The sequence below is a fragment of the Delphinus delphis genome, chromosome 1 (assembly GCF_949987515.2).
Source record: "Delphinus delphis chromosome 1, mDelDel1.2, whole genome shotgun sequence".
Classification (NCBI taxonomy): Eukaryota; Metazoa; Chordata; class Mammalia; order Artiodactyla; family Delphinidae; genus Delphinus; species Delphinus delphis.
This window is the reverse complement of record NC_082683.1, coordinates 145,357,178-145,370,685: the sequence shown is the minus strand read 5'-3', so window position 1 is coordinate 145,370,685 and position 13,508 is coordinate 145,357,178. Positions and strand designations below refer to the sequence as shown.

General features: G+C 43.9%; 1 long non-coding RNA gene across 4 annotated transcripts in view; it reads left to right on the top strand.

Annotated features, from left to right (window-relative positions):
• The window catches only part of LOC132429550 (uncharacterized), a 56,285-nt gene that overhangs the window by 23,199 nt on the left and 19,578 nt on the right, over nucleotides 1-13,508 (top strand). The window contains exon 3 of one of the 4 annotated variants that reach the window (XR_011246782.1): nucleotides 8,052-8,475. The exons of 2 other annotated variants lie outside the window; for them this stretch is intronic. This is a non-coding gene — a long non-coding RNA (uncharacterized lncRNA). Of the gene's footprint in view, nucleotides 1-3,189; nucleotides 4,684-8,051; nucleotides 8,476-13,508 lie in introns of those variants that run through there. One more of the 4 variants, XR_011246781.1, reaches the window with a different exon arrangement.

The window sequence follows — 13,508 nt, the reverse complement described above, 5'->3', positions numbered from 1 at the left end:
AAAAAAAAAATTGCTGTGATGAGCTCTGTGCTAGTACGAAGAATGGGAGCTCCAAAGTGCCAGGAAGTCCAGACACTGCTGGGGGGGCAAAGGACGAACAGTTGCCCAGGACAAAGCCGAGGAGTCTCTTTGTCTTTGAGCTCTGATGCCTCCCCTTATACTCAGTGCCCCTCATGCTCAGGCGCTTCTCCCCCATGATTCCCCAAGGACCAAAGTGACCTCTTTCATAGTCCTTCCAGAATCCCTTCACTTGATTTACTTTATGGAGTTGGATGCCTCCCAGCCTGTGCCAGCCATTTTACATTTGACAGACGTATATTAGTGGTACAGGATCGAGCTATGAAATGGGGCAGGTCTTTTATGTGGCTGCAGTCAGATTTCAGTTGGGGCTGTAGTCGTCTGAAAGCATGATTGGGCTGGACCACGAAGATGGCTCCCTCACATGGCTGACTGTTGAGGCTGGCTGTCATCTGGGAGCTCATCTGGGGCTGTCAACCAACATGTGGCCTGTCCATGAGACTTGAGATTTTCACAGCATAGTGGCTTATTTCTGGGGGAGAGAGAGTGTTCCAAGGTCAAGCATTCCAGGCAGAAGCTACAAGGCTTGTAATGACTACCTTCGGAAGTTCCAGGATGTCACTTTTGCTTTATTCTATTGATCGTCACTATAGTCAGCCTACTTCAAAGGGAGGGGAATTAGACGCTATTTCTTGATGGTGTGTGACGAGACCACTTTGTAATACAGCATGCTGGATGGGTGATGTGGTTGTGACCATCTTTGGAAAATGGATAAAACTCTATAGAACCCTACCTAAAAATGGCAGCTCCCTGTCCTGATGCTTCCCATGTCCCTTTCCTGCTTTATTTTTAAAATGTCTAAGAATACATAGCAAATAGTAGGCACTCAATATGACAACTAATTCCAAAATATGTTGAATGAATCATCAATCAAATAATATCTCAGGTGCTGTAGTCGGCACAGGGACTGTGCACCTAGTACAGTGCTTTGCCCTTTTAGAGCCTCAATACATGTGTGATGGGTTACCAAACTTGAAAATGCATAGAAAATAAAAACATCTCACTGCCTAATAAAAACCAGTCACCGTCAAGAGCTTAGACTGTAGCAGCATTCAATTTTCCTACAGTCCAACATTTCATACATTATGCAGCCCTAAACCACTGTTTGTTTGAAGAACTTGGTCTTTCATACTTTAGCTGAGAGCCAGTGACTTCGATCTGTCATACAGCAGCAGAGCCACTGGGAAAAATGGCCTGCGCCCAGCCAAGGCCACAAAGCAGAGTGTTTGCGGACCAAGGTCTATGGCATCAAAGAAAGCTAGGTGGTCAGGTTGGGGTGCCCCCTCTTAGCTCAGTCCTCTTGGCCCTGAGGGATTTCGGATGGGTATTGGGAGGTAAAGCACCTCTTTGTGCCTCCCATTTCCTCACCCTTTTCTCAATGGACTTTGGTATGGCCTTTGGAAGCTAGGTCTTCCCATTGGATTCTGCTTTTGTATGTTTAAGTAGAAAAACTTTTCACATGTTGTGTTCAAAAACATATTATCTTTATTCTTAGTTTATGGTTTAATTTTTAATATTTAGATCAGTAATCAGTTTGGACTTATTTTGATATATACTGGACGAGAATTTAAAAAATCTTTCCGAAATGTTTACCCAAATGTCCTGACACCGTTTATTTAATAATCTATCCTTTCCCATTGATTCATGATGCCATTTTTATCTTATACTTTTTAGTGGTTTTGAAGCAAGAGAACAACAAATCTATGTTTTAGAAAGAATACTGATTGCAAGAGATAGGAGCAGAATACTTGCTGCTAGAGCCACGTCAGATGTTAATTTGAGAAACACAAGGTGTTGGTCGGTTTGGAGCATTTCCTCTGGGGACGGGCACTGGTTCTAGGGTGGAGAAGCAGGGGAGGTTCAAGCAGAAAAGCTGAGCTCAAAGTGTGGACTGTGGACTTACAGAGTCCAAGGCGCTTTCAGGGGCTCTGAGAGATCAAACATTTTCATAAAAGTACTAAGAGGTTATTTTACATTTTCACTGTGTTAACATTTGCACCGATAGTACAAAAGCAGCGGTGGGTTTTTACTTACCAGCAGTTTTCTGCTGATAACTTAGCATGAATCAAGGCAGTGGTACCAAACTGTGCTGATAATAGTCATTGTGTTCTTCACTGTCATGCGCTCACAGTAAAAGAAAGAAAAAGAAAGAAAGGAAGGAAGAAAGAAAGCCAGTTTCAAGAAGAATGCTCTTGATGAGGCAGTAAAAAGCATTAATTTTATTAAATCTCCATCCTTGTGTATTCATCTTTTTAATATTCTGTGTGACAAAATGGGAACTGCACATAAAGCACTTCTGCAGGCTGAAGGACAACGTTTTCTCAGGGAAAAGCACCGTGTGTTTGTTTGAGTTTCAAGCTGAAATAGCTGCTTTTTCACGGAACACCACACTTACTTCAGGGAAGGACTGACAAACATGGTTACCCAGCCTTGAGTATTTGGCAGATGTTTTCTCTTAAATGAATGAAGCGAGCTTGTCACTTCAAGGAAATAATCTGACTGTATTTGTTGCCGCTGACAAAATATGAGTGCTCAAGAAAAAAATCAGAATTTTAGAAAACCTGTATCCACTACTCATTTTCCTCCTTTTTCTTACATCATGGGTTTGGCAGTTTCCCCAAACTTAATAACTTTTCTGATGAGATTAATAGTGATATTAATGAATATGGATTTTTAAACATTGTTTAATTAAGTGAGTTAACTTTTTGAAGATCTGTGTAATTCAGTAGACCAGTATTTTTCAGATAATTGGTGCATGATGTTACAAAGTCATGCATGGGTAAAAGAGCCATTTAAAGTGCAAGATAGGCTAATGGATTTTAGCATAACAGAGTATGAAAATTGATATTATTTCAGGTTCCACATTGCAGCTAACATTTTTGTTATCTGAATTGTGGGCAATTTATTTGTTTTTAACTGTAAAATATGCATAACAAAATATGCATAACATAAAATTTATTAACCATTATTAAATGTATAGTTGAGTGGCATTAAATACATTTACATTGTTATGCAATTATCACCACCCTCCATCTCCAGAACTTTTTCATCATCTCATACTGAAACTCCATTCCCATGAAACAATAACTCCCCATTCCCCTCTCCCACCAGGACCTGAAAAAGCTATTAAAATATTGTCCCCCTTTTCTGGGACTTCCCTGGTGGCGCAGCGGTTAAGAATCCGCCTGCCGATGCAGGGGACATGGGTTCGATCCCTGGTCCAGGAAGATCCCACATGCTGTGGAGCAACTAAGCCCGTGCGCCCCAACTACAGAGCCTGTGCTGTAGAGCCCGCGAGCCACAACTACTGAGCCCGTGCGCCACAACTACTGAAGCCCGTGCGCCTAGAGCCCGTGCTCCGCAATGAGAAGCCATCACAATGAGAAGCCCACGCACTGCAATGAAGAGTAGCCCCCGCTTGCTGCAACTAGAGAAAGCCCTCGTGCAGCAATGAAGACCAGACACAGCCAAAAAAAAAGAAAAAAAAAGTTTCCCTTTTCTAACTATATGTCTGTGTGAGGTTGGGTTTTCTTTGTATACTTCAATTTAGACAACTTATCACAACAGATTGAATGCTAAAAGCTGATACAAGGAGTGATCTGCATTAGTTTCCCATTACTGTGTAACAGATATCCACAACCATAGAAACTTAAAACAACACGCATTTATCAGTTTCCAGGAGTCAGGAGTCTGGGTTCAGGTGAGCTTCTCAGGGTCTTTGCTCAGGGTCTCACAAGGCTAAAATCAAGACATTACCCAGAGGTGCAATCTTACCTGAGGCTCAGGGATCCTCAGTCAAGTGCGTTGGTTACTGGCCGAATGCAGTTGGCAAAATTTGTAGCACCAAAGTCCCTGGCTCACTGTTGGCCAGGGACTGCTCTCAGCAACCAGAGGCTACCCACAAGTCCTTGGCACGTGACAGCATTGGTCCTTGCCTCTCACAACACTGCAGCTCACTTCTCCAAAGCCAGCAGGAAAATCTTACTCCAGGGATTTCCCTGGACGTCCAGTGGTTAAGACTCTGCACTCCCAACGCAGGGGGCCCGGGGTCTAACCCTGGTCAGGGAACTAGATCCCGCATTCTGCAACTGCAGATCCCGCATGCCACAACTAAGACCTGGCACAGCCAAATAAATAAATAAATATTAAAAAAAAAAACCTTCAGTCTGCTATGATGGAGTCTTGTATAACAATGTAATCACGGGAGTGACTATATCCTCACCTTTGCCAGATTCTTTTGGCAAGAAGCAAGTAACAATAAATGGAGTATAGCCTTTAAAACTTGTGAATCACTAGGTTGTACCCCTGAAACTTATGTCATATTGTACATCGACTATATACCTCAATAAAAAAGGAAGCAAGTAACAGTTTCTCCCTCATTCGCTTGACTCATTGGGGTCACCTTAGGGTGTGTCCATCATTCCAGACATTAAAGATACGTGCAAAAACGTAAAACAGTGTTACTCTTCTTCCTATTTAAAAAATGTGTAATTAAAAATATGTTATTCATGCTAATATGTAATGAGTTTCTAGTTGTTATTTTAAATCAATTAGTAAAGCATTATACTTCTCAATTTAGTGTCTAATAAAGTAAATATTGATAGATATAATCCACGTAAACACAGCTGTTTGGGCTCTTTAATAGATTTTAAGAGTATAAAGTGTCCTGGGAGAACTGTTAATATAATTAATCCTAATGGCAAACAGATTATGAACACCAAATAGCTGGAGTTTTCCAAATGCTTTTGCTGAGCCACAGAAATACATGTTACGTTGTGACCCAGTATACATGTACGTATGCATATACATATATACACAGATGCATAACCAAGGCAAAAGTTTCATGAAGTAATACTAATACTTATTCTTACGTGTAGTGCACATTTCTACTGATTGTTTGTCTTCTAAAAATTCCTGGTCACAGTCCAACACATTGATTTCATAAACCACTCAATAGGTCAGGACCTGAAGTCTGAAAATTCTGACTGATCATTAGAACCACTTGAAAAGCATTTAAAAATATAGATTTCCAGGGCTAATAACTATTTATATGAACAGGCAAGGTCAAGGAAAGAGTGAATCTATGTTTCTCCTCCCTTGAAACACTGCTGTGAGAACAAGTCTGGGTTGTTATTTTTCTGATGATTAACTGATTTTGACCACCAAAGGACTGAGTCATGAGAGTACATTCTATGTTATTCAGCATCAGACAATAAATTCTAAGCAGAAGTGTCTCCAGGCAAAGAGAAGAGGTTACTGAAGTGTCCAGGGCTGTGCTTCTGGCAGCTCTGAGCTTGCTGCATTGCTCCTGGTGGGTAGGATCCTGCTGGGAAAGAATCAGTTTTTCAGGAATCCAGAGAAGTAGATTAAAGTCACTGCCACAGAGGCGGGAGGCCTCTGCAGCCGATGAGAAAGGGGTTCACGTTCTGGTATGACCTTGGAAAAGTCATGAACGATCTAAAACTCTGCCTCCTAATCCATAAAGTGGGAAGAAAGGTGCCTGTCTGGCTGTGTCATTTGTGAGGGTCAGTGAGGTGCTGGTGCCTGGCACACACTGTAAGTGTCCCAAGACGGCAGGCAGGTGGTTTCCTTGCTGCCCTTGGCGGTGGTTTGCCATTTGAAGTTGGCCAAGTCACTGAGGTCCCGGGGATACTGGAAACAGTGCTGCTGGCTTGTCTACCTCCCAGGGTTGGTGTCTGAAGGTCAAATGAGAAAGTGGACGGAAGGAAGAAAATGTGATGTGCTGTTAAGAGGAGGCTCCCAGAACAGAGCTGGAGAACAGAACCTATGCTGTGGCGACAGGCCCTGGGGACCCAGAGGTTAGGTGAGCAGGTGCAGAGCAAGAGCACACACGTGCCACATGTCCCAGCAAGGAGCCTCTGAACACGTGGGGTGGGATGCAGGGAATAACCCCCTTCTGGTTGCAGGCGCTTCGTGTGCCTTAATCTCAACTCATCCCACCACAACAACGTCATGGAAATATTACTACTCAAATGAGAAAACTGAGACTCAACCAGGGTGAATAACCGGCCAAGGTCACGCAGCTTGTAGATGACACGGTAGATGCCCCACTTGTGCAGCTGGGAGAGGATGGGATGCTGCAGCAGCTGCCCAAACTTGCCAATGGGGGTGCCCTGGCTGCTTGGGGCTGGGAGGACCAGTGCACTGCTCACCCGTGGGGACCCGGCAGCCAGCTGGATGGGCCCTCTAGCTGAGCCTCCCATGACCACCAGGGGGCATTCATGGGACCTTCTGCAGATGAGGAGCTCGGTTCCCAGGACTGGCTTGTGTCTGAAGACTGCCCAGTGGATCAGAGTGTGACACCAGTGACAGCAGCTCCACCCTCCCATTCACCTTTGCCAGCTGCCTCATGGTCATGACACTAGTCACAAGAAGAGAAGAAAGGGTCAGTAGCTCCCCTCCCCAGCCACTCCCTCCCGCCTACTAGATTCCAACTCTCTCTCTCTCTCTCTCTCTCTCTCTCTCTCTCTCTCTCTCATACAGCCACATGAATAGTTTCTACAACAGACACCAGATAATTGTCATCCTACACAATTGTATTCTTTCAGGTTTATAAGAAACATGCTGATTCCATCATCATCTCCATCTTTCCAGCTGCTATAAAATGGTATTTGCAGCACTCTTTACAAGATACATCTCATCTCATCTCCAAGCATCTCCTGATGCTGCTAAGCAAAGATGATAAACATCTATGGATAAGCAACCTTGCAACCATCTGTCTCTAACATAAGATAACATAGGTCATGGTAATTTCTCCAAAGTGCATCCATCTTCTATTGAGATGAAACCATTCAGGCATGTGGTAAATTCAGATAGATTCAAGATGTGACAACAGAGAATTTCCTGAGTCCCCCAGAAAGAGTAACCTAAAACAGTGGTTCTCAGCCTCGGCTGCACAATGGACTCACCCGGAGAGCTTTAGAAAAACTGATGCCTGGGTCCCATCCCGAGTTTCTGATTTACTTGCTCTCAAGTGCAGCTGGGTGCCAGAGTATTTAAAAGCTTCCTGGGTGATCTGATGTGCAGCCAAGCTTGAGAACCACAGATCTAAAAGATTAGGGAAATTGGGCTCAAGAACAATGATTAAAGGACCGGATCTGGTTATTCCAGAGGCAGGAAGGTGACAACTGCTCTTCGGTGTCTCCCATCGACTTTCTGGTATTTGTGCTAATTGAAGGGAAGACTGTCATGAACACCTGTCAGATCTTACATTTGAAAGTTCTTTTATAGTTTGCAAAGCATTTGATCTTATTTTAACCTCTCCACAATCCTGGGAGGTAGGCAGGGTAACCATGCTTACAGGAGAAACAGGAGCCTCAGAGAGCTGAGTGATTTGCAAAGACATAAGTGGGAGAACCATTTTGGGAGAACCATTATCCAGAATTTCTGGCAGCCCAAAAGTCCAAACAGTTTTATTTGCACTATTAAACTCCTTTGTCCTCCCTGAGGCAGAACAAAATCTGTTCATGGGTAAAAGATAGGAAACCTTTTAAGAGAAGATGAAGTGACAGAGAAAAAAACCAACCAAAATGAAAAGTTCCTCAGAAAGCAGATAACAGGGAGCTGTCTTCATATGAGTGACAAAGAGCAGTGGTTATTGCTTTATTTTTTCCTGTGTACATAGGGCAGAAGATTACTATGTCAACAGAAGGTTAGATAAGCGAAGGAACTTTCTAGCTTTCTCATCCATGAGCCCTTCAGCTGGAACCTTATATGTGGCCCTTGAAACAAGAATAAAGTGGGAGGGGGGACTCTGAATTGCCTCAGTATGGGATTGAAGGTAATATTAAGTTCTTTGAAAGAACTAAAATGATTTTACAAGAGTCAGTAACAAGGAAAACCGTTTTAATATTAAGCTATTCAAATTTGCAAAGAAAGGTCTCTGAGATATTAGGTTGCTGTCATTCACAGCTAGAGTAAACTTTGGAAGCTTTTTTTTTTTTTTTTTGCAGTACGCGGGCCTCTCACTGTTGTGGCTTCTCCCGTTGCAGAGCACAGGCTCTGGACGCGCAGGCTCAGCGGCCATGGCTCACAGGCCAGCCGCCCTGCGGCATGTGGGATCTTCCCGGACCGGGGCACGAACCCGTGTCCCCTGCATTGGCAGGCGGACTCTCAACCACTGCACCACCAGGGAAGCCCTGGAAGCTGTTATTTTGCAAGAACATCTTATGTGTTTTCCCATCCACTTTCTTTTAGCAACAGCAGCCCCCCTTTTCACTTCATGTGATCCTAGTAGAGCTGCATTCTTGTGCTCCAGGCCCTCAGGTGGGCTCATGAATCACCAGCAATGGTAACTGGTCCAGGGGTGGCATGCATCCCAAGCAGGTGCTATCACAGTGTGTGTTGGTCACAGATCAGTAACCCTAGCGTCCGCAAAGAAAACCCCCAAATCTCAGTGGTTTAACAAATAAATGTGTATTTGTAATTCACATAAGTCCAATGTGGCCTTCCATGTGGTCATTCAGGGACCCAGGCTCCTTTCGTCCTGTGGCTCTCCTCTCTTTGGGAGCCTCAGAACCCTCTCTGTTCAGCTAGAAAATGGGAAAAGAGGACAGAGAATCACTTTGCGGAGGTTTTTATGGACCAAATGAGAAGTGGAGCCTTCCACATCTGCTCACATTCCATTGGCCAGACTCACTCACATGGCGGGGGAGGCTGAATGCCATCTAGTTGTGATCCCAAGAGAAGGAAGAAGCAGGCTTGGTGACCAGTTAGCCAGGCTCTGCCACAGGGCCTTTCTCTGGGATTGGTATGTGGAGGTTGAGGTGCTAAACTGGGGTCATGTCAGCCTGGAGCACCAGCAGCCATCTTTCCTGGATGCAGAGGGGAAGTGTGACCTCCTAGAAGAAAAGTAAACCACCACACAGAGGGAGGCAGAGCCAGGAGAGGGAGAGCAAGAAAGGAAGCAGAAAGGGGTCAGGCAGGAGGAGGGGAGGGGAGGAGAGAGAATACATTCTGCTGCATGAACTCCTCTGGTCACTAACAACCCTGGAATTCTCAATTATGGATGCCATCAGGACCAGCTACACAATTTGCAGCTACATAAGTGCAAAATTAACCTAGTAGGAGCCCCTATTAAAAAATTATGAATTTCAAGACAGTGACAGCAACGCATTAAACCAAATAAGGGGCCTTTCTGCGTGCAGGGACCTGTATGACTGCACAGGTCACACACCCACAGTGCTGGCCCTGGGGGTTACAGATGCCCTTTGGTGCTTCTGCCAGTTTGATCTGGGTTTCTCTCACCATCAACTAAAACTCCTGATCGCTAGACTCTGTTGCCAAGAGGCTGTAAGCTCTCCAGTTCTGTAAATGATAAGAACTCTGCAGTGTGTTCATGAGCGCTAGGGTGGAGCTCTGTATACAGTGGATGTCGCTAGATGCTGATTGCCTGGAGGCAGTCAGTAGGCAGGGCCCGGCTGAGCTCTGGAGCTTTCTCTGGGTTCTAGGATTCTGTGAATCTACCTAGAGATGTATATGTCTTTTGGCAAGAGATATGTTTCCCAAGTTTGTGTATACTTTAGTTCTTTGTAAATTAGATCCTATTTTCAGTACTTACTCTTTAAGGAACTCCATGGGGAATCGTTTTGTCAGGCCAAGAACCATTCCTTTCAAAAGCACAGATTCTCCTAAATCGAGTTTGCCTAAAGTGGGGCACACGCATGCTGTCACCTAACCCCCTCCTCTCAGTTCCACAACCAATGCCTGCTCCAGAGCCGTCTCCAAAGACTCCAGCCCTGCCCCAATATCTCTGCATACGACCCAGCCCTCACCTCCAGACAAAATCAAGGTTTCACCAAAGAGGTTGAATCACACATGTATGCCTCTCTCCCACCCCTAATGGAGGTGACTGGATTACATGGCACTCTGTGGCTTCCCTTAGGGAAATGTTCCTGGTCATTTCTGTGTCATCTTCTGGCTCCCAGAAAGAATTAATGTAAGCATTTATCTGGTCAACCTGACTAGAGCTGATCTAGGCCTGAGCACAGGGAAAGGACAGTATTTCTAGAGTCCTTCCCTGATCCTCTCTCTCCACAGAGAATCTCTTTCTAGGAAGGTCCAGATGTTTAGTAGAAGTGTCTCTCTCAAGACCCACATTGAGCAAGGAAGGGCATTGGCAAAATAAGGGATTACAGTCGTCCCTCAGTTTCCCCAGGGGTTGGTTCCAGGACCCCCAGGGATACCCAAATCTGTGGATGCTGAAGTCTCTTATACAAAATGGCATAGTATTCGCATAAAATGTAACACACTTTAAATCATCTCTGGATTACTTATAATACCTAATACATTGTAAGTGCTATGTAACTGCTATGTAAATAGTTGTAAATGAAAGGTAAATGCTGCATAAATAGTTACCAGTGCGTGGCAAATTCAAGTTTCGCTTTTTGGAAATTTCTGGAATTTTTTTCCCGCAGATCCATGGTTGGTTGAACCAGGGGATGTGAAGCCCATGGATCCAGAGGGCCGTCTTTATAGCACTCTGGATTCATTTCAAGACCACACACACCTAGGTCATTTTGATCAAAAGTGCCCTTGGGAAATCTCACCTCCTCTAGGAAGCCTTCCAGAGTAATTCAGAGAAGAGTCAAAAGCTGTTTTGTCTTGTCTGTCTGGAACACCTACAGGTAACCACACCCCTGCCCCATCTCCTTTATGGTGACTACACACAGAGGCTCTCAGTAAATATTTGATGAATGAATGAATGGATTCTTAAGAAGTGTATTGACCACTTACTATGTGCCTGGCATATCTTGGGAGATACAAACTCAAGTCAGACATGGACCCTGGCCTCACAGAACAAACAATCTAATGAATGATGTCGATACATCATAAACCCCTCAATTCTCACTTACAGCTTCACTCAGCCCCTGTCCTGTGTGAGCTCCAAGTTAGTGTTCACATGCACCCATGCATTAAGGCACATTTTAAAGTACGTACTCTGTGCCCAGAAGGTGGTAGAGACCCAGAGATGAAAGACCTGGTTCCTGCACTTAAGGATTTCACAAACTACTGGAGGCAGTGGCCTGGCAGGGAAGGGGAGGAATGAACCACATACACTTCCATCACTGTGTGGTAAGTACAGTGATGAGGATTTTGGGGGCTGTTCTGAGTGCACGTAGGATCTATAACGCTGAGAAGCAGTGAGGCATGTGGAAGGAAGCCTGGTTTCCAGTCCACGTGGGCCACTTGCTTGTAACCTAAGATAAAACATAATGCACCTCACCACAGGGTCACGAACAAATGAGATAAGGTGGGTAAACTGTAAAGGACCATTCAAATGTTAATTATTAAAGGAATTTTCTTGCTGACAAAGCCATTTCTGTCCATAGCAATATTGTTGGACTGGCTCACTTGAATAAAAGATGTATTTCTCCCATCCCTGAAGCTGCACTTTGGAGCAGCTTAATTTCCTACTGGCTTGATTTTTTTTCTACTAAAGGAGAGGCTAACCTCAATCCACTCTGCCCTGTGTTCCAGAGCCTGGATACTTAGTGAGAGCCTCGAAGAGGCCCACAGCCCCAAGCAAGGGCCAGAAGTAGTTCTAAGCAGTTAGCTTCAGGACTTGGCTACACGGAGAGGAATGACTTGTTCCTGGAACGGAATTCTCCCCACACACCAAATGCTAGCTGGGAGGGGAGACCGGGCTAGAGAACTTCCAAGCTTGACTGCAGGGCTTTGGAAATGTTTCATTTGTTCCAGCAAGGGATTTGTAACTGGAACGCAACACAATCAAGTGTGCTAGAAAACACTCCAACTTCTCTTAGCTTTTGAATGCCTTTCTCTGTAATACAAACACTCTTGGACATCTTTAGAAACTTTAAAAAATCATTTTGCTGTTTTTGCCTTGATTATGATAAAGTCATGATTTGTAGTCAGTGTTTTTATTTTTAGATTAGCATCTTACGAAATACAATAATGCTAATTTAATACAATAGGTAGTAATATTCATAAGGAAACAGATGCCAATCTCTCTAACAAATGAAGCAACATGTTAAACTGATTTAAAATAACTGTCTAAAAATGATTTGTTGTTGAATAAATTTTCAAATAACCTATTGTGTTTCGTTGGGGAACCACATGAATATTAAGACAGACTGAAATTTCACTACGTGTTGAATGATGGCATCAAAAACAGATAAAGTTTTTTCACTACCTACTATATAGAATTCTTGAGATTTCCCTCGAGTTATTTTGATAAATTTTAGTGTTTTGTTTCTAAATGGCAAGAAAAGAGGAGAAGGTTTTCAGTTGCTGTTTGCATGCGTGTCTCAAAAAATAAGACACATAGGGCTTCCCTGGTGGTGCAGTGGTTAAGAATCTGCCTGCCAATGCAGGGGACATGGGTTCGAGCCCTGGGCCAGGAAGATCCCACATGTCACGGAGCAACTAAGCCCATGCGCCACAACTACTGAGCCTGCGCTCTAGAACCCGTGAGCCACAACTACTGAGCCTGTGTGCTACAACTACTGAAGCCCACATGCCTAGAGCCCGTGCTCTGCAACAAGAGAAGCCACCGTGATGAGAAGACCACGCACCGCAACGAAGAGTAGCCTCGACTCGCCGCAACTAGAGAAAGCCTGCACACAGCAACGAAGACCCAACACAGCCAAAAATAAATAAATAAATTAAAAAAAAATAAGACACATAGATGTGAAGAGTATTTTCACCAAATGAAAAGTCAAATTAGATATACTGTCTATATTGATTTTTTTTTTTTTTGCGGTACACGGGACTCTCACTGTTGTGGCCTCTCCCATTGCAGAGCACAGGCTCCGGACACGCAGGTTCAGCGGCCATGGCTCACGGGCCTAGCCGCTCCGCGGCACGTGGGATCTTCCCGGACCGGGGCACGAACCCGTGTCCCCTGCATCAGCAGGCAGACTCTCAACCACTGCGCCACCAGGGAAGCCCTATATTGATTTTTGATGTTACTTTTCAGGGTATTAGAGAATTTTGCTTGCTCTGGAAGAAGTTTAATCAAATGAAAAAACCAAGGGTCTGAGTAAAGAGCATCCTTAGGCTAATTTGCAGAATTGTTATCATTTATGTGCAGCCATTAACTTATTGCATACTAACACTCATGTTTCATAAGCCCTCTTTTAAAACAACATTTCATTGTGGAATTAAACACTATATGACCAAGAATAAAACAAACTACAACTTTCTTGTCAATATGTGGGGCTTGATTAGCTCCTCATTCAAAGAAATAAACTGCAAAGATCATTGGTTGGGAATAGGGAAATTTGAATATGGTTTGAGTATTAGATGATACTAAGGAATTACTGTTAATTTTGGGGGGAGTGATAGTATTGTATTGTAGTTACACAGGAAATTTTTCTTATTCTTTTGCAGTGTATCCTGAAGTATTCAGGGGTAAAGTATTATGATGTCTAGGATTTATTTTAAAA